Below are 23,683 nucleotides of genomic sequence, written 5' to 3'. Positions count from 1 at the left end.
GTCATTAAGTAGATGCCATGATAACCTGTGATTTATTATAAAGAAAGTCTTGTAAATACTGTAAATGTGTATAGAGAGTCAAGTTAAGGTACCAGTCCTAAAGTAAATTCCCTCTCTATTATGAGTGTTCAAAAAGGGAGGAGTAGGGAGCACACTGGGTTGGTTGATTAGAGTTCTTGCTCTGGGTTTGGCAGTGAATGCAAATAAATACCCCATCGGTGCACGTGCAGAAGCACCGCAGCATTCACACTTAGCATTTCTTGCTCAAGAGAAGTTCCAGAATGGAACTGCCGGCCAGAATTGGGAGCACCAACAGAGATACGTTAAAAAGACTGTAGTAGCGATTTGCAATTCTGGCTATGCCACTGTTATCCAACCTTCGCTTTCAGGATCATTTAATTAGCCTGTAAAATTAAAACAAGAATACTTACACAGTGGTTTGCTGACAGACAGTGCCACCACCTTAGATCAGCTCAACACGCTTAAAGGAGGACACTGTTGTTCTTCACTGACACACCGCTCCAAATAAAAAAAAAAAAGCAGCGGCATTCTGGGTACAGTTGTTACAACGCCATACATATAATCTGATTGTGATGTACACTGTGCTTGGTTATAAAACAATCATGGTTTGAGGACTTCAGGAATTCAGCCAGAGGTTATGGGTCTGTTACAGGAGTTGGTGAGTGCGGTTCTGTTGCCTGCAAGTGAAGGTGGTCACCAAATGAGAACTTGGGGTCACCAAATGAAATTAGTAGGCAGCAAGTTTAAAACAAACAAAAGGAAGTATTTCTTCACACAACACTCAGTCAACCTGTGGAACTCTTTGCCAGGGGATTTTGTGAAGGCCAAGACTATAACAGCGTTCAAGTATGAACTAGATACATTCATGGAAGATAGGTCCATCAATGGCTATTAGCCACGGATGGTGTCCCTCGCCTCTGTTTGCCAGAAGCTGGGAATGAGCAAGAGGGGATGGATCATTTGATAATTACCTGTTCTGTTCATTCCCTCTGGGGCACCTGGCACTGGCCACTGTCGGAAGACAGGATACTGGGCTAGATGGACCTTTGGTCTGACTCAGTCTGGCTGTTGTTATGTGGTCAGAGTAGATAATCACAGTGGTCCCTTCTTGTCTTAAAGTCTATGAGTCTAGAAAGCTGTTGAAACTTAGACTTATTGACTTTTCCAAATTTACATTGGACACTAGGGCATGATCCGAAGCCACTTGAAATCAATGGGAGTCTTTCCATTGACTTAATCGATTTTGGATCAGACCCCTGAGGATGGGAGTGGAGAAAATGCGTTACATGCCACTGCATAAACTTGGCAGGCTTTTCTGTCTTTACAAACAAGGGTGTTGTGATTTTAGAGATCCATGGTACAGTCTGGAGTAGACCGTGACAGAGCAAATTCTCTCGCTGTCCTTCTAGTACAACTCAAGCCTGTTGCTTTGGAGTAAGAGGCAACTTCTTTCACCGTGTAAATTAAATAGTTCCAGTTATCTTCTCAGACTCCTATCAAGGGTGCCAGTTGTGATGAGATTTTAATTACATTCACTAGCTACTGGTCTGAGCCCACGGAATGCTTTCACATAGGCCCCTGAACAGCAGTCAGGTGGTAACGACTTTCGGTCACTGGGATAAATTCAAACCAGTGATCTTGAGATAAAAGGCGCTTTTTTGATCTTATGGGCTTTCCAATCTCCAACCAATTCATGGTTTTTAATACCGCTGTGCTTAACATATGGCAATTTGGGGACAATCAACAGAACTCACTTGTGGGAGTAATGCTGGTATACCAAAGTCATACTGATAAAAGCTTTCCATCATACACAGGGAGTACATGAGAGTATGTGAACACAGGCTCTATTTCTATGAGTTTGGGACAGCTGCTGTATCCCACAAATGACTTATGTTGATGGTCCTGATAGAACCTCCAGAATTTTAAACCATGTCTCACCTTCATGTGTTCTGCATATGCCACATACTTTTCAGAAAAAATATTCTGGGAATTATTTTTATTATGATTATTTTTCATGTCCATCAGCTTTAGAACCAGGTGCCCTAGGACTGATTCAATGTTCATTGAAGAAAATGGAAAGACTCGCACTTCAATGGGGCCAGGATTTCACCTCCAGTCTGTGTGAAAGAACTGAAGTTTTGACACACACATACACCTATTTCATTAGGCAGCACCTGTTTATTTGAAATTGCTTTTAAAACTATGAAATATAAAATTCCTACAGCTTAGGGAGCTAGAGGTAACCCTCACATCATACTGTGTGTGTGTCTCAGTTTCAGTATCTTACTTTGCATCACATTACTCTGCACCATGGAGCCTTTATTGCAGACCTCTTTTTTGGTATACATCAAATCCTTGCTGGGCATGGTACATCTTGCAGTCAGTTCTATAAGCATATCAGCCGTCAGCAATAGTTGTATTTCATTACAAGCTGGCCGGTGGCAGTAAATTGGTATTCAGTCAGAGCTCGGAGTGTTTTCCTGGACTTTTCAGGTTAATATTTCCCTATTTCCTGCTTTTTTTTTTTTTTCAGTTTTCCATTTAACAGTTTAAAGAATAATTTTTAATGAACCAAGCTGAGAGGTTGTGTCTTATGAGATGGGATACAGACAACACCAACAAATAAAATCTTCACAGTGACCAGATACCAAGAATTCAAAGTGGCTGGATGCCAGAACCTTAAGGAATAATTATTCATTTCATTAGTGGAAAAGAAATGGAAGCTCACATGAAAGGGCCTTTCCTTGTGTGAACACATTTTATTTAATATATGAGCATAATAGTGCTACCCATATACATGGAGATTTTAGGTGGAAAGAAACACAGATTTTAAGTTTTAGCCCAAATATTTATATTTTAACTTAGTGGTTTTAAGAAATAAATTAATTAAGCAGACCATAACTGTGCATTTAACCTTATGACCCATGCTTTAATAATGCTACCCTTTGGCACTCAAGCCTTAAACACGTGTCTTCATTTGTTATCCTGGGACAGTAGGCGTGTGTGCTGTAACTTTATAGGGCCAAGAGCCATACTGTCTATTCTGTGGTTCATTTCACAGCTTGCTCCTTCATTCTCCCAGAAGATTCATCTTCTTTTTCCCATTCACTTGGCAAAAGTGAGTTTAAAGAAATAAATAAAGGACCGAGAATGGGTAGACCCCTTGCTGACTTGCTTTTGTTTAATGGGAGCTGTTCCCTCAGCTTAAAAAGAGCAGACCATTGACATAATGACAGCATTTGCTAAATGCTTTTATCATGGTAAAGTTGGGATTGGAAGAAAATGATAGACCTATTCCACTTTAATGTAGTCATCCTTTCTCCAGACTCAATTTAGAAAATGAAGCAAGCAGCTACATTTATGATTGCTAAGGACATTTGCTTTATTATATCTATGCTGCAGTATAAAAACCAATATTTGGTCCAATAAAAGATATTACCTCACCCACCTTGTGTCTCTAGTATTTGGTATTTGGTAACTAATTCACATTGCCAGTTTTAGTAACCTGGACAGTTTTAAACCTTGTGGTAGAGGGTAATAATATTTTTCCCACCGAACTGTTAACGATTACTTGTTTTGGAAATATTTCTGTGCTTGTATAACCTTTTCTAAATAATAAAAAAAAAATCACTGATAAATCCTTTTTAAAAAAATGTTTTTTATTCCAGTTTTGCTTTCACTTTACTAATCATTCAAGAACAGGAGCGCGGGGGGTCTCTTGAATATGAGCGTTCAGTTTCTTGAGGAGATGGAAATGGGAGGTATAGAAAAGGTATATTTTATTTTTGCTATCTGAGTGTTAAGGTAGAATAGTGACCAGTGCTGTGAAACTTCCAATTCTGGAAGCTAAAGGTTGCAGAAGACAGACCAGCTATCAGGCTACCGATAAAATGTAGAGTGGTGTAATTCAACCTGAAGGGGCCAAAGAGCAGAAGCCACTTCACTTATAATTTTCCTTCAATAAATTAACTTACATTTCTAATATAGCACTTCATAAATATAAATCAGTGTATTAATGCAACAATCCATAGAAGGCCATTCTTATTTTTTTCTAGACCTGTTTGTTCATCTCTAGTCATCAGATTCAGCTGAATTTAAGGCGAATGGGTGATCCAAATACAACTTTTTAATGTAAATATTTCAGTCTTAGATGCTAGTGTGTTACTTTTTTGGTCTTTCAGATTTGAAACGCTTTTGAGTCTCAGTGTTTGGAACCCAGCACGTATATATTTCTGTTAGACTGTGATTGAATGCTATTCTAATATTTTCACTTTCAGTTATGATGAGATTGTTTCCAGCTATTGTCAATTTATTTTACACAGCCATGATGTAATCATTAAGCAGTTGTAATGAAGATTGAAGGTTTAATAATGCTGAGCGTTACAAATTTCTATTTAATCATTCCTAAATTGATTAGTTACCTTCAGTCAAATGCCTAGCCATTGAAATGCAGGGAGCTAAAGATACAAACTGCTGTGGCCAGTGTTTGATAAATGTTACTTTGGTGCAGTGGTAATTGAGTTATTGAATTTACTCATCTTCCAAATGATGTTTGCATTGTCTCAGCCATATGTGTTTAGGGCCAGGGGAAGGTCATTAGGAGCGTCAGACCGGGGGCATGTTTGGGTTAAAGTGATTTTGAACAGCCAGTATTGAGGTTAGTCAATTAAAAGAAATAGCACTGTGAGATGCTACAGAGGGGCATGTTGTAGGCTGGTCAATTGTAAGGTCCCAAAGGCCTATTTAAAATAGTCTGAAGATTCTGTAAGTAAATGTCTACTCCTTGCCTCAGGCTCTTTAGTCACTGACAAATTGGTGCTGCAAGCTGAAGCCTGTTTTAAGTGAAGGACACCTATAAACAAATTCCACACTTTTATGGCTGTATATAGGACAAGGCTATAACAGGGCGAAGGTGAAACATTAAATAATAGTACTTTCCAGATTTAACAACAAAAATGCAGGGAGTTTCACGATAAGATTAGCTTAATGATAGAAATATTTCTGTCTCATTAAGTCTGAGTGTGATCCACAGATCTTTCTTTAGAAATGAACTGACTAAGGCAAATGGTGTAGAACGTTGGGGAATGTGCTCTCTGGGAGGAGTGTCACAGTACCATTATCTTCTTGCAAAGCCCACAATTGAGGAAAGCACTTAGGCATGTGGTCAAGCCATTCCTATGCAGTCAAGCTCTTCAGCATGGTCTTAAATGCATATTTCTGACATGAGGCCAAAGGCTGCAGGTTTGACCCACTGAAAATGTGCTCAATGTAATTGAAATGATTAAATACTTTAGTAACTGAAAAGCAGACAACTTCTTGCGGGAGTTAAGTTGCTTAGATTTAGCAGGTATGACTGAACTGCTGAGAATTATCCAGAAGTGCACATTTACCTTTAGGGAAACTCTTAGTATGACATGATCAAGCTCTCTGATCGACCCTACCAGGATCAAAAAACCCACATTTCAACCTACAACCTTTCTTTGTTTTATTATATCTGTTTGGGGCAGGGAGAAGGACCTTTATATGCTTTTTTCCTTAAAAACAATTCTTCAGTGCTACTTATACTTTTAAATAAATAGCAGTGAACCATGAGTACTAGCTTCTTAGCCAGCTCCTGCTGAAGTCAGTGGAAAGACTCCAGCAATCAGGCTCTCACAGAGCAACCCAACACCACAACCTGATGGAAAAAAATATATATCAGATAGACAGACAGATCCTGAATATCCACTACTCCAAATGAAGTCAGCTGGAACAGCAGATGCTCAATCTCTGAAAATCAGTCCCATTTTATTTTGAAATAATTAGCTGGTTGTCTTCTCTTGGGAGCAAATTTTACTCGAGAAAATTCAGGAAAGCCTCTTGTTTTCCAACTATTCCATTGGGCCATTCTTAAGAAAACTGTAACGATATAAATACTGCTTGGTATTTGATTTCTGTCCTCTAAACACTATTTAAATCGGAAGTAATATTTTCTAATCCTGTAAAAACCCCAGGCTTAGATCAATAAACATTTGATGAATACATAGCCTGAAGATATTGCGTCCATTGATAAATGGTAATTGTACAGATACCTGGCAGCTTTTGTGGTTAAACTTTTGTTTTTATGCAATTAAATGGCTGACCCTTTCAAGCACTGGACTCACTGTTAATGATAATCACACAGTGAGTACACAGCTTTAGTCGACCATGCTGTGGGCAAGTAAAACAAAGACCTTTCCCTCAGTGCTAGTAAATGATTGCTTAAAAGACTAGCGTTACTAGGTTTTGTATCACACCTGACGGTGTCAGGGCAGGATAAAAAAGGGTAATTAGGGTGCTGGGTAAGGCTCCCTGACTCTTGGGGCCTAGCATCAATGAAACTTAGAGCTGTCATCAGATGGCTCTAAATTCTGCTGCTGACCTCAGGGTCTGATTGGTCCTAGGCCACTAGAGGATTGCCATGGCAAAATGGAGTTCTTCTGCCCTCATCCTCATACTCTAAATATTCCCCTACAGCAGGGCTGACGGTTGTAGAAATGAGGCAGAAGCACAGAGCTGGAACAGACACACTTACACCCAGCAGACAATTCCGTTAGGCCAGGGGAATTCTCTGCTAGACATTTACAGTCAGATTATGGCCCCTTTCTGACACCTGAGTGGTAAAAAGGGGCAACGTGATCACTGGAAGATCTGGTTCAGTGGACCTGCTAGAGCCAGGATGTGAATTCTTAGCCCCCTCTCCCTTTGCTCAGACCACAGACCATGCTGCCTATCTGACCACATTGCCTATCTGCAAAGATCTCTCCCTTCTCCTCCATCTGCACACATTCACCTCACAGGCCTTATGATGACCTTCTATCAGCCATATCCATTACTGGCTAGCTGGGGACATATTTCAATCTTTCACTATTACAACAAAACCTGTACAGGAGACCCTTCCTTACTGAAAAAAAAAATGAGGAGTACTTGTGGCACCTCAGAGAAACACAAATTTATTTGGGCATAAGCTTTCATGGGCTAAAACCCACTTCATCGGATACATGCAATGAAAAATATAGTAGGAAGATATATATACATAGAGAACATGAAAAAATGGGTGTTTGTACAACCCAGGAACCTATCCTTGCCACAAAGCCCGTTGCCAACTCTGTCCACATATCTATTCAAGGGACACCGTCATAGGACCTAATCACATCAGCCACACCATCAGAGGCTCGTTCACCTGCACATCCCCCAATGTGACAGATGCCATCATGTGCCAGCAATACCCCTCTGCCATGTACATTGGCCAAACCGGACAGTCTCTACGTAAAAGAATAAATGGACACAAATCAGATGTCAAGAGTTATAACATTCAAAAACCAGTCGGAGAACACTTCAATCTCTCTGGTCACTCAATTACAGACCTAAAAAAAACTTCAAAAACAGACTCCAATGAGAAACTGCAGAATTGGAATTAATTTGCAAACTGGACACCATTAAATTAGAATTGAATAAAGACTGGGAGTGTATGGGTCATTACACAAAGTAAAACTATTTCCCCATGCTAATTTTTCCCCTACTGTTACTCACACCTTCTTGTCAACTGTTGGAAATGGGCCATCCTGATTATCAGGACAAAAGTTTTTTTTCTCCTGCTGATAATAGCCCACCTTAATTGATTAGTCTCGTTATAGCTGGTATGGCAACCCCCATTTTTTCATGTTCTCTGTGTGTATATATATATCTTCCTACTGTATTTTCCATGGCATGCATCCAATGAAGTGGGCTTTAGCCCACAAAAGCTTATGCTCAAATAAATTGGTTAGTCTCTAAGGTGCCACAAGTCCTCCTCGTTCTTTTTGCTGATACAGACTAACACAGCTACCGCTCTGAAACCTTCCTTACTAGGCAAATCTCCAAAGAGACTACCCCTAAAGTATCCCCATGTGTATTCAGTGCAATTCTTTTCCACATTTATTGGAAACACTACCGTCATTAAATCAACTTTATTTTGTCAGTCTCGTGTGGTTTCATAATACAGGTTTCACTATATTCAGTATTGTACCCTGTCTTCTTACCTTGCAACAGCTAGGTCATTTGCACTCATTTCAGTTAGGATACCATATGCCAAATTTGTAAAATCTTGTTAACATAGGTGGTGTTTGGGGGGGGAGGAGGAGGAGGGAAGTTTCCCCTTTCACCAGAGAATTACTCTTTAGAAGAGAAAAATAGAACGGACAATTACACTGCTTCCTGCTGTGAATAAACTGTTTGTACATTCCCAGCCATCAGGCTTTACAGGCAAATGCAAATATCTTTAACCTTTCTCCCCATAGTTGATGAAGTTACAACATAAGGCACAGTCAGATGGAATGTAAAAGTGGAACATTAAACATTGAAAAGTGATCATATTTTTATGCTGTGCTATTCTTAATATGTAGTTTTGTGTGTGTTTGTACACACAGGCAAAATGATGGGCAATAGTTATGGCTAGACATGAAAGGAGAGTTATTTTTATTTTTATTCATAATGACTATTGAACAAATAAACAGAGCGTTTTGAGAGTCTGGTACATATGAGATTCTGTGTATTTATTTTCTCCATTGCTCTAGCCACAATGTCACCCAGGATCATGTCTCAGATGACAGCTAGGCAATTAAGAAAAAATGTGTCCAGGCTATGCCCCCTGCCAGACTGAATCATGACCCTTCGTTTGGCAGCCCCATGCATGAATCCCTCCCCTTGGGGAACTCCAGACAGTGGCTGACTTGCCAGTTGACATATGTACTTTTTTGTGCATATGTGTCATGTTAGTGATCTGTAGTGCTCATTGGAAACAGAGCTTATATCTCTGCAATAATGCATTAGTTGAGATATTAACTGTTTAATGACTGAGGTCCAAGAAGAGATGCAATGGGCTGCCTGATTGATTGCTATATTCCAAACCAGAATCCTTGGCAATTTGATATTTTTTATTAAAATAAATTGTAAAATCTACTTAGGTATAAAGTACATCAAATTATCTAGTTTAAATATAAACAACTGAGGACATGGTAGCTGAAAGCACCTGGAGAGCTGAGATCTACAGATAATATATTCAATTAAAGTAAAAGAAAAAAAACTATCCTCTGCTGAAGAAAGGACTTTACACCTGCACACAAAAACAAAGAGGAACATTTCCGGTATCACCGGTGTGCAGAGCAGATTGGAGCAGCTACACATTAAATATATAGAACAGGACAGCTATTTACTAGAATTAAACTTGTTTCATTTTTCCTTGATAGCAAATATTTTCTGTTGTTTAAATAAGACGTGCAAGCTATAGGGGTGATGTATGGATCACAAATAGGGGTGATGTATGGATCACAATTAAACAACCTAATGAACAATTTAATACAGAATCTATCTATACATATTTCATTTCTCAAGACTCTGGCTACTGGGTTGCTAATCAAGTGGGCAATAGCACTTATAATACACAATAGTGTATTTTATTGTTTAATTTCATACACATTCAGAAAGACAAACATGGGGTGTATGGACATGAAAACCCCTCCAGAGCAGGAATAAGGCTGTTAATTGTGCTCTTACTGTAAAGAATACACATACAGCATTCAGATAATTATCGTTCTACATAAATCACACACTGCCAACCACTGAAATGCTGAGACCAGTATTTGGGTTCTTTAGCTCCAAAATCACAAGTCTGCCTCTCATGCCAAAGTAGATATCTCCTTAGCTGGCAGAAGTCATCCCTTATTTCTGTGGACCAGCACTTGAGGGTGACATCAGTTGCCAAGCCACCAAATGAGAGCCACCTCATCTCTATCACAGTAATCACAAACAGAAGACAGATCTCTAGAGACCCAATTTCTATTAGTATGTTCACGGTATTGCCACCTTGGACCTGTGCAACTGTCTGAGAAACTTGGCAGCAACAAACGGCACCGTTACGTTATTCCACCTCTCAAAATAACCAGTGCATTTGCAGATGTCCTACATCACTTTAGAAAGTGACCAGCACCAATCTAGTAATTATATTTAGGTTCCATGCATATGTTGGAATGCTTAACACTGAGTCAGTCTTCATGTTTCTTAGAAACAGAAAGCCTGAGTTTGCCAACATGGGAAGATACTGAATTCACCTTGTTTCCTATTCATATTCACACACACACACAAATTTTGGCAGGGAGAACTGAACTACACCAGGCAGTAGCCTGTGTAACCAACAAACCTATCACACAAGCACTACCCCTGAGAATTTGTAATCCAGCCATGGGGCCACATTCTCAGATGGTATAAATCAGTCTAGTTCCTTGATACTTGATAGTGCTATGCCAGTTTATACTAGTTAAGGATCTGTCCCTTTATGTTGGTCTTTTCTAATGATAATTTCAGATCGTTTTGTTGAAACATCTTGTCTTACCTTTACATACTTTATTAACCTATGTGAAACTCCACCTGAAAGTTACATACTTAGTTACTGGAGGCATATTTCCTCCCCCTCTAAAGAGTAATTTCAGCAGACCATGACAAAAGGTCTGTCATTAACCACATACTCAAGTGTTTGAAAAATGCACTTGTAAACTACTTCACACAAGCAAGGAACCATGACATTATTCCCAGTTTTATAATTGGTGACTACAATGGTTAAAACCCAGATATGATGCCTTTAATCTAATCCACCCCTATTATCACTTCATTTTTTTAATGAACTTGTACTTAGTATTAGTCTTTACAGAAGATGCAGTAATTAGACAGGATGAACCTGTGAGAAAATGAAACCTCTCACTGGTGATTAGCATAGTGTTTACACTAGAATTGACAGTTTATTTGAGAATACATTATTACTCAAAGGTCCAACAGATGTTCAGGAAATTTCATAGTATTTCAGTAGCACCCTTTTGTTTTAGCAGCATAGAGGCTGTTGCTATGGCTTTGTAGGGGTATGACCATAGTAGCCAAGGACAATATTCAGATAGTGAAAAATTTTCCAGACTCCTATTGTTGTTATTACTTGTATTATCATAGTGCATAGGAGCCCTATTCATGGACCACGACCCTATTGTGCTAATACGGTATACACACACAACAAAAAGACAGCCCCTGCCCCAAAAAGGTTACACTCTAAAGCCAGAGGACTAAACTCACTAAGCAAAGCATAGATACAAAGGACAAGCATGGGTGGTCTCATCAGCAAGGACTAGAGGCAACCCTTTGGGGAGAAGTCCAGCCTGCCTGCAATATCCAGGTAGTGGAAAGAAAGGGAAAGGTACGGTACTAGGTTTCAGTCTAGGTGCTGTCCCTGGATCTTCCTCATGGGCTCCATCTTTTGTATCAGCCTCTGCCTAGTTAGTGTCATGTACATTTTAAGCTGCTGGGTGGTAAAAGAAAATTTGTTCTCCCCCCGCAGACTCTTAGCTGCTAGAAGAAGGGAGGGTCTCCAGTATTCTACCCCTCACTCAGCAACTTCTGGTTACTATGTGTGGGGTAGAAATGCTCTCATTTCCCTTATACCTCTCCCCTGCCTCACCTTCACCCATAAATAACTCAGTGCCTATCTCGGTTTGCCAGGCATATTAGCAACCTTTACATTCACCTCTCCCAGTATCAGAATCAGATCATGATCAGGAATCTCATCTACAATGCTAGCCAGCTGTTGATAAAAACCATCCTTCTCTTCTTCTCCTTCTACTTTTGTGGGTGCGTAACAGCAGATCACAGTTATGCATAGTTTATTGTAGGCAGTAGTAAACCTTGCTATGACAATCTGCTCAGACATTGGTTTCCAGCTGTTAGCTGAAGCAACTGTTCTCTTGCCCACCGGTATAGCAACCCTAGCTCTATGCTTCCCTTGTCCCCTTGAATATTCAGAATACATGAAAGTAACTTCCAACTGCCAACTCTCCTGTACCGAACCAATGTGCCTCTTGTATGGCAGCCAGGGAAACTTAACTTGCCCCCTCCACTGCTAGCTCAGTCTGGTCTGGAGCAAGCAGGGATCTAACACTCCAGATTGCAATATGTGTAATATGGTTAGCTGTTCCTCCAAAATCCACGACCATTTCCACTTGTTACTTTATAGATCTGACTCAAAATCCAGACAATTAGTTTGTTTGATGTACTGGTTCTATAAAAAATGAGTTTCGGATATACGTGTTTGGTAGGCCAATCCACCCTATCCAGGGCAGGACAGGAGCGGGATTAAAAAAATAGCCCTTCCGCTCCCAAACAACATGAACGTCATGGCCAGTAGCCGCCGATCCCTTCCGCTCCCAAACAACATGAACGTCATGGCCAGTAGCCGCCGATCCCTTCCGCTCCCAAACAACATGAACGTCATGGCCAGTAGCCGCCGATCTGCAGCCACCCAGCTATGAAGGCTGCACCCCACCAGCAGCAGTGCAGAAGTAAGGGTGGCAATACCCTACCTTGCCACCCTTACTTCTGTGCTGCTGCCTTTGGAGCTGGGTGCCTGGCCAGCAGCCACTGCTCTCCAGCCGCTGAATGACAAGGCTCACAAGTAAAAAGCAATGAAATGTAAATACAATATTTATATTCTAATCGATTATTTTAAAATTATATGGTAAAAAAAAGAGAAAGGAAGCAATTTTTCAGTAATAGTGTGCTATGACACTTCTGTATTTTTATGTCTGATTTTGTAAGCAGGTAGTTTTTAAGTGAGGTGAAACTTAAGGTACTCAAGACTCCTGAAAGGGGTCCAGTAGTCTGGAAAGGTTCAGAACCACTGTCCTAGACTGACTTGCCTGAAGAAGTTAGGAGGAGAGTAGAATGCAAAATCAGGATACGAGATTGGCAACTATCAAAAAGATTATGATGGTGGGGACACTGCAGGAGACAAATTGATGATAGGATGCTGTCAAGGTTCCTCCCCCACTCTGAACTCTAGGGTACAGATGTGGGGACCTGCATGAAAAACCTCCTAAGCTTATCTTTACCAGCTTAGGTCAAAACTTCCCCAAGGTACAAAATATTCCATCCGTTGTCCTTGGACTGGCCGCTACCACCACCAAACTAATACTGGTTACTGGGGAAGAGCTGTTTGGACGCGTCTTTCCCCCCAAAATACTTCCCAAAACCTTGCACCCCACTTCCTGGACAAGGTTTGGTAAAAAGCCTCACCAATTTGCCTAGGTGACTACAGACCCAGACCCTTGGATCTTAAGAACAATGAACAATCCTCCCAACACTTGCACCCCCCCTTTTCCTGGGAAATGTTGGATAAAAAGCCTCACCAGTTTGCATAGGTGACCACAGACCCAAACCCTTGGATCTGAGAACAATGAAAAAGCATTCAGTTTTCTTACAAGAAGACTTTTAATAAAAATAGAAGTAAATAGAAATAAAGTTACAAAAAAGATACACAGACAGAAATAGTTATTCTATTCAACACAGCTCTTTTCTCAGCCATTTAAAGAAATCATAATCTAACACGTACCTAGCTAGATTACTTACTAAAAGTTCTAAGACTCCATTCCTGGTCTATCCCCGGCCAAGACAGAATATAGACAGACACACAGACCCTTTGTTTCTCTCCCTCCTCCCAGCTTTTGAAAGTATCTTGTCTCCTCATTGGTCATTTTGGTCAGGTGCCAGTGAGGTTACCTTTAGCTTCTTAACTCTTTACAGGTGAGAGGAGCTTTCCCCTGGCCAGGAGGGATTTCAAAGGGGTTTACCCTTCCCTTTATATTTATGACAGATGCCAAAGAAAATAATGCAAGGACAGCCCAGTCTAGAGACTGATCATCTACCTAGAGACTGATCATCTACTAAATGGAAGGACATCACATACAGGAACAGACCAGGCTTGGCTTCCTGTAGGAACAAGCCAGGGACCAGAATGAATGGTGATGCCGAACGATTCCCCATATGTGCAAAGATGCTTCAGGATGAAAGAGAGTATGTCTCGTGCAGCTGCTCGTAGCTTTCCCAAGATACAGCACTAGCATGATCTCGATAGTTACACTGACACTTTACAGCACTGCAGCTTTCTCGCTCAGGGGTGTGGAAAAGCACGCCCCCCCCACCCCAAGCGCTCCAAGTTTCAGCGCTGTAAAGTGCCAGTGTAGACCGTGCACCAGAGCTATCCCCCTCGTGGAGGTGGGTTTCTTAGAGCTCTCTCCCAGCGCTATGAGACAACTACACACACAGCTTTGACATCGCCAGTGGAGACATGCCCAAAGCGGAGAGCAACAGCACAGGCCCTCGGGGTGTCCGCAACTTCAGGGAGACAACATTACGTCATTTTACTCTTGCCTTGCATTTAGAAGGTTCTTTCTGCAACCATAAGAGCTAAAAACTTTTTTTTTCATGAATGAATGTTCAGATTCTTCAGGCATTGGTGATGTGGGTCTGCTCACTTGCCAGGACAAATTTCCCACTCACAAGGAATGACTAGTTTTTCTGAGCCCTGATAATATTCATAGACTTTTAATGCAAGTGGTGGTTTAATTTATCATATCTTGGAGCTCTGACATCGCTAATAAAATTAATAAATAGGCACCTCATGGCAAGCAGGCTGAAATTACTTTTTCTAATTAGTCTTCAGACCATGTTATATTATTCAGTTAAGGGAAAAGGAGTTCTGCCTCAAATTTTAAAGTGGTGAATCTCAGTTTAATTCTGCTAATGGCAGTTAACACAGATGGCTAAAAAGAGCAATTATCTTTTTTAGTTTTCTGCCACCTATCACAAGTGAACTGTTTTCTTTAATTGCTCAAAATTACTCTTAATCACACAAAACAGATACTTAAATCCTAGTCACATTCTGAAACTCGAGAGCAGGATTTACACCCTACGTTATGGGACCTAAGAAACTATCGCCATGGTTAAGGGTAATATGCCTGCTATGTGCAGTAAGGGTTAAAAATACATATCTTTTATCTACCAGATCTGAGCAACACTTGTACGCTGAGCTGAGCAAATCCTGTAGCCTAATCCGAATAATTACGAGAGTAACAAGGAGGTTATCCCCCTAGTACCGAGTGCTGTATCCTTTCACTAATATACTTTGCAACAGGTCTACATTTGGAAAAGGGACACTGTCAAATACCGTTGTGTCAAAATGATCCGCCTAACAGCTCCATTATGACATAATGGTATCTATCCCTGGATGAACCCAGTGGGAGCTTTCTGCATGGCATGTATCCCAGGACAGGTTTTGACATAGCTGTCATCAGTTCCATTTTGGTTGGGACCATAGCAGGTTCTGTAAACTTTTGCTAGGTGTTCACAATCCCCACCAGTGTCTTACAGAGTCTGGTAGCTGGTGTTTGTATTATTTTTTATAAAAGCAATTCTTGCCTCCCACCACTAAGAGATGTATGTTTGCTGGGCAGAAAACCAGCTGGTAATTCTTCCCCTCCCCTCTATGTCTGAATTTACAGTGGGGAAGTTCAGATTTAGAAAGTGAACGGAGAAGTCATTAGCTCTATTCTGCCCTGATAGCAAGACTAAAAATTACCCTTAACTCCAGAGTCATTTAAAATATTTTTGGATCTCTACTGCATGAGTCTAGAACTCTTGGAAGAGTCGCTTGCAGTAAGGGAAAGCAGGCAAAAGCACCATGAAAATTATGTCAGCAGTTTTGATGGCAATGATTCTTATCCCAACCCTGTCTCGCCCAAATTCCCTAGATAAAGCTTCCATAGCACTTCAGATCAGAGAGGAACTTTAAAGGGATAGTTGTAAAAATAACTACATCAGTTAGCATTGGTTCCTAATCCTAGTTGGAAATCATATTACACTAAGGGTGAAAAGTTGTTGTATGTAGGGCAAGAAAGGTGAAAATATACCAGGGGTATAAGACCGCTACGGTGTGCATTACATCAAGAGGTTTGTTAGTTTCTTTTTGAGAACATAGATTGCTTTACAGAAATTGCCCCTTGATCCTGAAATTAGGCAAGCCCTGACTATTCTAGTTTAACTATTACATCTTCATTTCTTCAAGTGTTTGAGTTTTGGGGCTTAAAGGAGAGTCTTTTGGAAGTGCACTCTAAGACAATAGCATGAAGAAACTTGCACTTCCTCACAAGACTACTGAAGAAAAAGACCCAAAATAGGACATGATCACTAACTTCCAGATAAACTTCACAGACATGCATTTCTGAACCCTGCATCCTTCTGGAAACTCAGTATCTATGTGATTAATCTTGTATACAAAAACTTAGAGCAGAGTTCCAAGTTAGTGGGAATTTCCATTTTGTAAATTCCTATTATTGGTCTCACCACATGTTTGAAGATAGCCTCAGCTCTATAAAATGTCTATAAGTAGGCGTGAGAAAGTAAAGAAAAGGCCCTGATTACATCTGCATCCACATGTGCTTTTTCCCACAAAGAGGAAAGTTAGATTAATAATTGTATTCACCTTCAAAATTTAGTAAATAACAAAGTATTTCTGGATAAACAACAGTATTAAAGCTAAATGCCCACTTTCTATAGTTCATTTTTAATAGCTTTTTACATGCTTGCTCTGTTTTAGAACCGTTGTACTGATAAGTCCTTTTGACAGAAAACAGCCTGGTACACCAAACATTTTGATGTCTGAAAACCTATGAAACTGAGTTAATTTCATATTAAAGCTGAGATTTTTTTATTTGGCGCATGTTAATGTAGTCTTATTACTTGGCTACAGATTTCAAATGTACTTGCGAGAATAATAATATGAGCAGATATAATATAGACATGTTCTTTTAATTGTTTTTCCAGCGAACAATAGGATTTTTAAATTGGTTATGTACATTGGCCAATCACCACACTCTGCTCAGTGTTCTATAATTGGTGTTATACAGTGATAACAGAAAATGAAGTGTCGGAAAGGGGGAAGATTAAACAGAATCAATACGTCAGTGTGTGATAAGTAACAAGCTTTTATAGTTTGACTAAATAAGGTCATAGATTTTCTTTGAGTGACTCAGTTTTTAAAAAATAAAATAGGAAGAATTGTTTCCCCCTCTTCTCCAATGGATATGTGTTTTTGCTAATGCCATTAGCAGTGCACAAATTGGCTCATGATTAATATAGACCCTGATCTTTATAGCTTACTCAAGCAAAATTTCAGTTGACTTTAATTAGTTTTCCCTGAGCAAGGGCATAACTTGTTCCAGTACTGTAACTTGAGTACTGTTACTTTTTGATTCCATTATACATTCAAAGTTCTGTGTTAGCATTGTTTCCTCTAAACAATTCTCAGGGTACGTTTTAGCAATATGTTGCTTCCCAATGGCCAGCTCTAGTAATCAACATGCTACCTGATCAGGCCAGTAGCACAATGGGAATTTACCACCAAGACCTCACTCGTGCTTTCCTGAAGGAGGAATGCTGTAGGCAAGCACCATAATGGATCATAAGTTTCCTATACATTTTTTTAACCTTTATCAGTGTGTACAATGCAGGCCCCATCCTGCAAGGTTCTGAGCACCTCTGGCAAAGCTAGAGGCACCCTGTGCTGTGTCTGAAGTCAATGGGAGTGGAGATCACTCAGTACTTGTAGTATTGAACCCAGTATGAGATTTTATTTGCCACTGTACAAGTATCAAATCTGAGATGGGATGGCATGTAGGCCAGCTTTTCTCTTAAATTATGCAGAGGAACAAGTGGAGGACAAATACAACTGACTTAAAAACACAACAGATTAGCAGCTTGTTAAAGGAATCCACCCAGTATAGAACAGTAGTAACAATTCAATAATTCCCCTGGAAAAGGAGAAAAAGCATCATAGCTTTATTTTATGGTAAATAAAATGTTTGTGTGTAGATACATACTGCAGGTGGGCATATTATATATTTTCTGACATATCTAATGTACATGTCATACTGTGAATAAAATACACATACACAATGCGTATTAGAGAGAGAGATATTTTCAGAAAGTGCGCAGTGTTGGCCTAACTGTCCTCACTGAAATCAGTGGTAAAAAGGCCGACTGAATTCAGTGAGAGCAGAAACTGGCTAATACTGAGCACTTTTGAAAATTCTCATAATTTATCAGTTCAAGTGAGCAGCTAAATATGCATGCATTTGCAGAAAGTTATATTATCCACAGAGAAGAGTATATATATATAATGTACAGTACACAAACTAAAACATTGTACAGCAAGAGGTAGATCGGAGAGCTGATCCTTTACAGAGCTAAACACACTGGCTCTCAGGGAAGCTGAAAATGCAAATGATGGAATCACCAAGCCCCTCCTCCGTCTCTAAGAATAATCAGAAATCACTGCGCCGGATCTTTTTTCTTGAGTAGACATCCCAAAATCTACAAGCTATGAGCCATCACTGTGTATTGCGTCAGGTACATTTTCAAGCCACAGGACGTATTTTTAACACTGAAACTTGGCTTGCAACAGAGTCTTATAATTCAGAACCTACCATGTTTCTTACTAGTTCAAAAGCTATTGCGTAATAAGAAAGAAATGGAAAATGAAGTACAGAGATTATGTAAAGTAGCAGAAATATCTGAAACTTGTAAGTACTCCTGAAAATTATGCGTGCCGAGGGGTTTGGAAGGATGCACAAATTGGAGAAGAAAAGGTGTACCAGGCAACATAAGAAAACCAGTTCATGAATAGACCTATTACAATACCTTATTAGGAGCCCGACTTTTGGAAAAAGTACTTAGCATTAGTTTTTCCAGTGATCTTTTAGAAACCTTTCAAGATGCGTGTTATGTAACTGCTTCCATAAGAATAACTGATGGACTATTCAGGTGGAAATATCAGAGAAGTAAGATTGAGCTAAGCATTTCATTTCCCAAATACAACATAGTGCACAAGGAAATGTCTGTTTCTGCTTATAGAGATGCATTTCTGCTTAGAAACTGACAACACGCTAGATTTTCAGAAATACTCAGCCCCCAGCCGTCCCATTCAGATATTTTTTCAGGAGAGTAAATGGGGGTGCACAGCTCGTTAGAAAATCTGAGACTCTGGTCTTTATTTAACGAAGCGGTTGTGCACATTTCACGGTATAAATGAAATGGTGCTACTGAGAATTGACACTTTACATACTCTGACTGCTTAAAATGTTCCTGTTGTAAACTCAAAAATGGCACAGTGCAGTATGTCCCAAACTTAGGACCGCGCTGGAGAGGGGATGGGCATTGAGTGTCTCTATGTCAGACAGGGAAGAAAGGAATATTCCCCCAAGGCCATACATCTCAACAGTAAGCTAACATAGCCCCAGTGCAGCCCCTGCAGCACTGGATAAGCACAGAAGCATCTCTGACCCCACCTTTAGAGAGGTGGGGTCCACAGAACATGGGGAATTGACTCTCATACCCAACTCCCATGTGAAGCTGAACTGGTTCTGCTGGCCAGGGGTTTTCTTGCGCATAGAGGGAAATCGGTTTCAAATGTGAATACTAGCATGTCTCGGATTACATCCTGATGAATATTTAAATGGGTTGGATCTGGAAAATCTGAAGTGTCTTCCACACCTACTGATGTTATTAGGAGTTGAGGGCATTCCACCCGACACATTAGTTTAATAAGATTCTGTATAATTATAGGGTTGTAAACAAAACAAATATATAATAAAACATTGCTGCAATCCCAAATCCTTACGGTTCCCTATGAGTACATTTGATGGTTTATATAATTAAATCTAGTCAGATTTTACAACAATTAGAAACACCGAGTTTGATTACATTCAATATAAACCTCACCAGAGCAAAGCGATATGTAATAATTGTTTAAAAAAAATCCAGTATTGCTAAAGATGGCATTTAGAAAATAATAAATATCAAAATATTTATTGATGAAAACATATTTCACCTAATAAAAACAGTATTTTTGAATGTAACCTCTCTTTATGGCTAATTTTCCACCAGGACGTGTTTTCCCTTTTATTTATTTCCTTAGTGAACACTGGTGGTATCATGCCACCATGACCAAAGTGACAGCCTTTTGTCTCTGTTGGATTAATCAGTGTGTTCTTTGATCCATAACATATGCTCCCCGTAGAAATTTAAAGTCAACATATTCAACATTTGTGGTCTGGCGGTTCAGTCTCTGATGTTAACCTAGCTGATGGACAGTTTATGTATTTGAATGTTTTTTTATTAAGCCTCTCATTCACACACAATAGGTCATATTCAAAGTGTACAATGTGTGTGCAGGGTTATATATTTGGATTAACATCTGAAAATATCTATGTACTTTATCTGGATAGGAAGACCCAGAGAGGCCATCCATTGTTGTTAGAACACCGGGGTTTTGAAAGACCTCTGTGTTTATCTATGTGTGCGTACGTTTTCTTACACACGCAGTGTCTCAGGCACAGAATTTCTGCAGCATTGGCAAGTGAAGCTTGTCCTCATGGAAGAGAATAGAGGCAAACCTAGTGATCCTAGGGGTCTGCCAAAGGCAATGAAAGATGTCTCTTGCCTCTAACTACTCCGTCTGACTCACTGCAGCCTCTGGACAGCATGAGTAATGATCCTAGGAACAACACCAATGGAGTTTCCAAACCATTTCAGGGGCAGAGCATAAGTTACTACAGATTCTCTGCTAAAACTTATGCTTTGGTGGCCCGTGGGTTTTGGGGGGAGAAGCCAAGAGAGACCTGCTGTTCAGCCCCTGGAGAGGGGGTCCACGGGAAGAAGAAATGTCAGATAGAAGAAAGTAGCACTTCTTCCTTCTCTCCTCCTCCCCCCAACACCAGCAGGGATGCAGGTGCACCTGCTCCCTTCCCCATTTGGGCACAGAGGCGAACATGGGTTAAACTTAACACTTTTCACTATGGAAAATATTTAATGGATTGAAAATTTGATTTCCTAACGCAGCACGTTGAAAACGGCAGAAAAGCTATGGCAGCGGAAGCTGGATAGAGGGAAAACACTTGGGGAATGAGAGCTGGAAGCCCATTTTTCCTTTTAAGTGTATCATTAAAGTCATTAATGGTATTCAAACAATTTAATTATTGTTGCAATGAGCAGTATTATGCATGTGGCCATGATTTATAGCTCAGCTGCCCCTTTGCTGAACGTACTGCCGTAAAGCACAATGTAATATACTGTGTATAGAGAGAGATGAATTGCAAGTGTAAAATGAAATTAACAGTCCTCAGCAGCTCGCGGTGAGATCTGACTGCTGTTGAAGTCAGTGTTAAATTCCCATGGACTTAGTAGGGCAGGATCAAGCCCTAATTCCACCCTTCGTTGCACACATGCAAGTCACAGTGAGTGAAAGATGTGCATGGAAAACTGGACCCAAACAGAATACAGGCATTGTAGATGGACACAGTCATTTTTTAAACATCCTGCCTTTTCCATTTAAAACTGATAAGCAGTAATGAGCCAAATGTCAGCTGTTCCCCTAGACTTTAGGCTAGAGGCAAGTCTACTGGGTGCAAGAGAAAACCAGCAGATTGAAATGTAAGAGAAAAGCTGTATTATCAGTCCTTAAAGATTATTTTTCTTGTGGGACTCAAATTTTTGCAGAAGTGGTCCTCGATTGCAACCTACAAGGTAAAATGAACTCATCCAGGCCTGCTTATGACAGGGTTTTATTAAATTGCATATTCATTTGTGTGTGTGAAATTAAAAGTGGGATTGTTTTACAGAATGTTACGTGCATGTTTCTTTTATTTGACAATGCAGAGCTCAATGTGATTAACAACGTAGCTGCTCGTAGCAAAAAGAAAAATAATTGTTTTTTCAATATACAAGCTCCCTTAATAATTCAGAAATCAATATGCATCCTCAGAGAATTTTCCCCAGCAGTGGATTATAGAATTCAGGGTGGCCTGCCTTCATTTCCCTGTGAATGTGAAGCTGTTGAGACCTTGGTTAGCCAGGAATTTTAAAAAAAAAATGTTTAACTATAAGCAGTGGGATTGAAATCATAGCTTCTAGTGCCCTAATATGAATATTAATAAGAAGCCAGGCCATGAAGTTCCTTGCTGAGTTTGACAGTTTAAAGGATCAGTTAGTTAATTAGAAGATAACATGGCACATTGCATCCCTTGGCTCTGTCCTGCCTTCTGTCTCCTCTTTTCATTTTCTTTTTGACATGTTAGATTACATCATTACTTGTAGTTTCACTTGTTAGCCACACCATGAAATGAGAATATTTTAAGCTTTAATTATCCATGATTTCTTCCCTTTTCTGCTAAGACCTGACTTAAGACAAAATTCAAAAGGAAGCACAGAAAAATTTGAGATTCAAAGGCCCATGAATATCATCAGCTTGATAGTTTGTAACATATCAAACTCTGCATTTGAACAGTAAAAAAAATGTTTTTAAACAGCACAGAAAACTGGGTTGATCATCATAACAGCAACTGAGTTTAAATATAAAGTTGACCCTTCCTCTCTTTTATGCAATCATTACAGATTTTTCCATGGATCTTTCTATTGTGCATTTTCCAGTAATCTAAAGAGCTCTTCCTCACTGCCCATTACATGAGCCTGCCTCTTCACATGTTCAGATACAATATGGTACATTTATTGTCCAGTACTATGCTCAGAAAATATCCAGGTTATTCAATTTCATTTTGGCAGAGTTGAACAAAAAAACCATTTGAATACACAATGTTCTATCATAGAGTGACAATCTCAGTTCAAGGGTAGTGCAGGGGAAACTGTATGAATTAATGGACAATGGGTATTAAAATCTCCTCAAAACACGAATGTATTTCTTAAAAACTTTTGCTGCAACATCTGATTCCCAAAAGTTAGACAATCTGCAACTTACAAATGTTTTAACAAACAGAAAAAATTAAAAGTATAGAAGTCATAACCAGATTGTAACAGCTCTAACTTATTCTGAAAGGCCCAATCAGCCCATCACAGTTTTCCATTGATATTAACTGAACCTGGATTTGGACTAATACCTTGGATCTAAAACCATATTTTGCAATTATCAAACTCTTCATTCCTATATGTCTCACAAATGGATCACAGCTATCTATCTTATGTTTTTCATAGTATCTATGATCAGAATGCAGAGAAGATAACGTATGTTACTAACCTCATACTGGTCTTGAAAACAGCCTGTTTCCAAAAATGGGGATCTCAAAACAAAACCACGAGTAAAGAGTTCAGCTGTAAGGTGTCTCTGAAAGTCTCTGGATGTAGAATAGTACTGCAAATGACAAGACCAAGGATTAGGGGATAGGAAAGATAACAGAACTATTCATTCTGAAGCAATTTTTAGTGCTCACCAGCATAGCGTCTGATTGCCTATGTACTTTCACATTTCTCCTATCAATAGTTATGCAATATTTTTGTATTCAGTTCAAATCTTGCCAATCAATACTGGCTATCAAAATATGTTTGTGGAAGGGTTGGGAAATTGCCTAGAAAATGTACCTACATAATAAACCTACCTAGTAAACTAATACAATAGGCTGGTGAGGTAATTTATTCTTTTTCCTTCAGGTAAATATATTAACTGACATATTGATTCTCTGTGCTTCCCAAACACACCACACTGCTAATAACAAATGGACAATGGAGAAATAGTTTCTGCAGAAGTACAAGACTCAGCTGGATAACGTCAACAGTAAAGAGAATAATGTTATATCAGCTCAGAAACCTGGAATTCTGTTTTCAAAGTGATCTAGTTCGGAAGGAAGAGTGTACCTGCTATGTTAACAAGAATTATTGCATTAGATTATCATCTATTTCACTAAAAAGAAAAGGATTACTTGTGGCACCTTAGAGACTAACCAATTTATTT

The 23,683-nt window shown here is 39.6% G+C and overlaps 1 protein-coding gene across 1 annotated transcript in view; it reads left to right on the top strand.

Annotated features, from left to right (window-relative positions):
* Window positions 1–23,683, top strand: part of PDZRN3 (PDZ domain containing ring finger 3) — a 202,920-nt gene that overhangs the window by 122,720 nt on the left and 56,517 nt on the right. The window lies entirely within an intron of this gene.

This window comes from Lepidochelys kempii, chromosome 7 (genome assembly GCF_965140265.1).
Source record: "Lepidochelys kempii isolate rLepKem1 chromosome 7, rLepKem1.hap2, whole genome shotgun sequence".
NCBI classification, from domain to species: Eukaryota; Metazoa; Chordata; order Testudines; family Cheloniidae; genus Lepidochelys; species Lepidochelys kempii.
The sequence above is the reverse complement of the archived record's forward strand: the minus strand, read 5'-3'. Positions and strand labels throughout refer to the sequence as shown.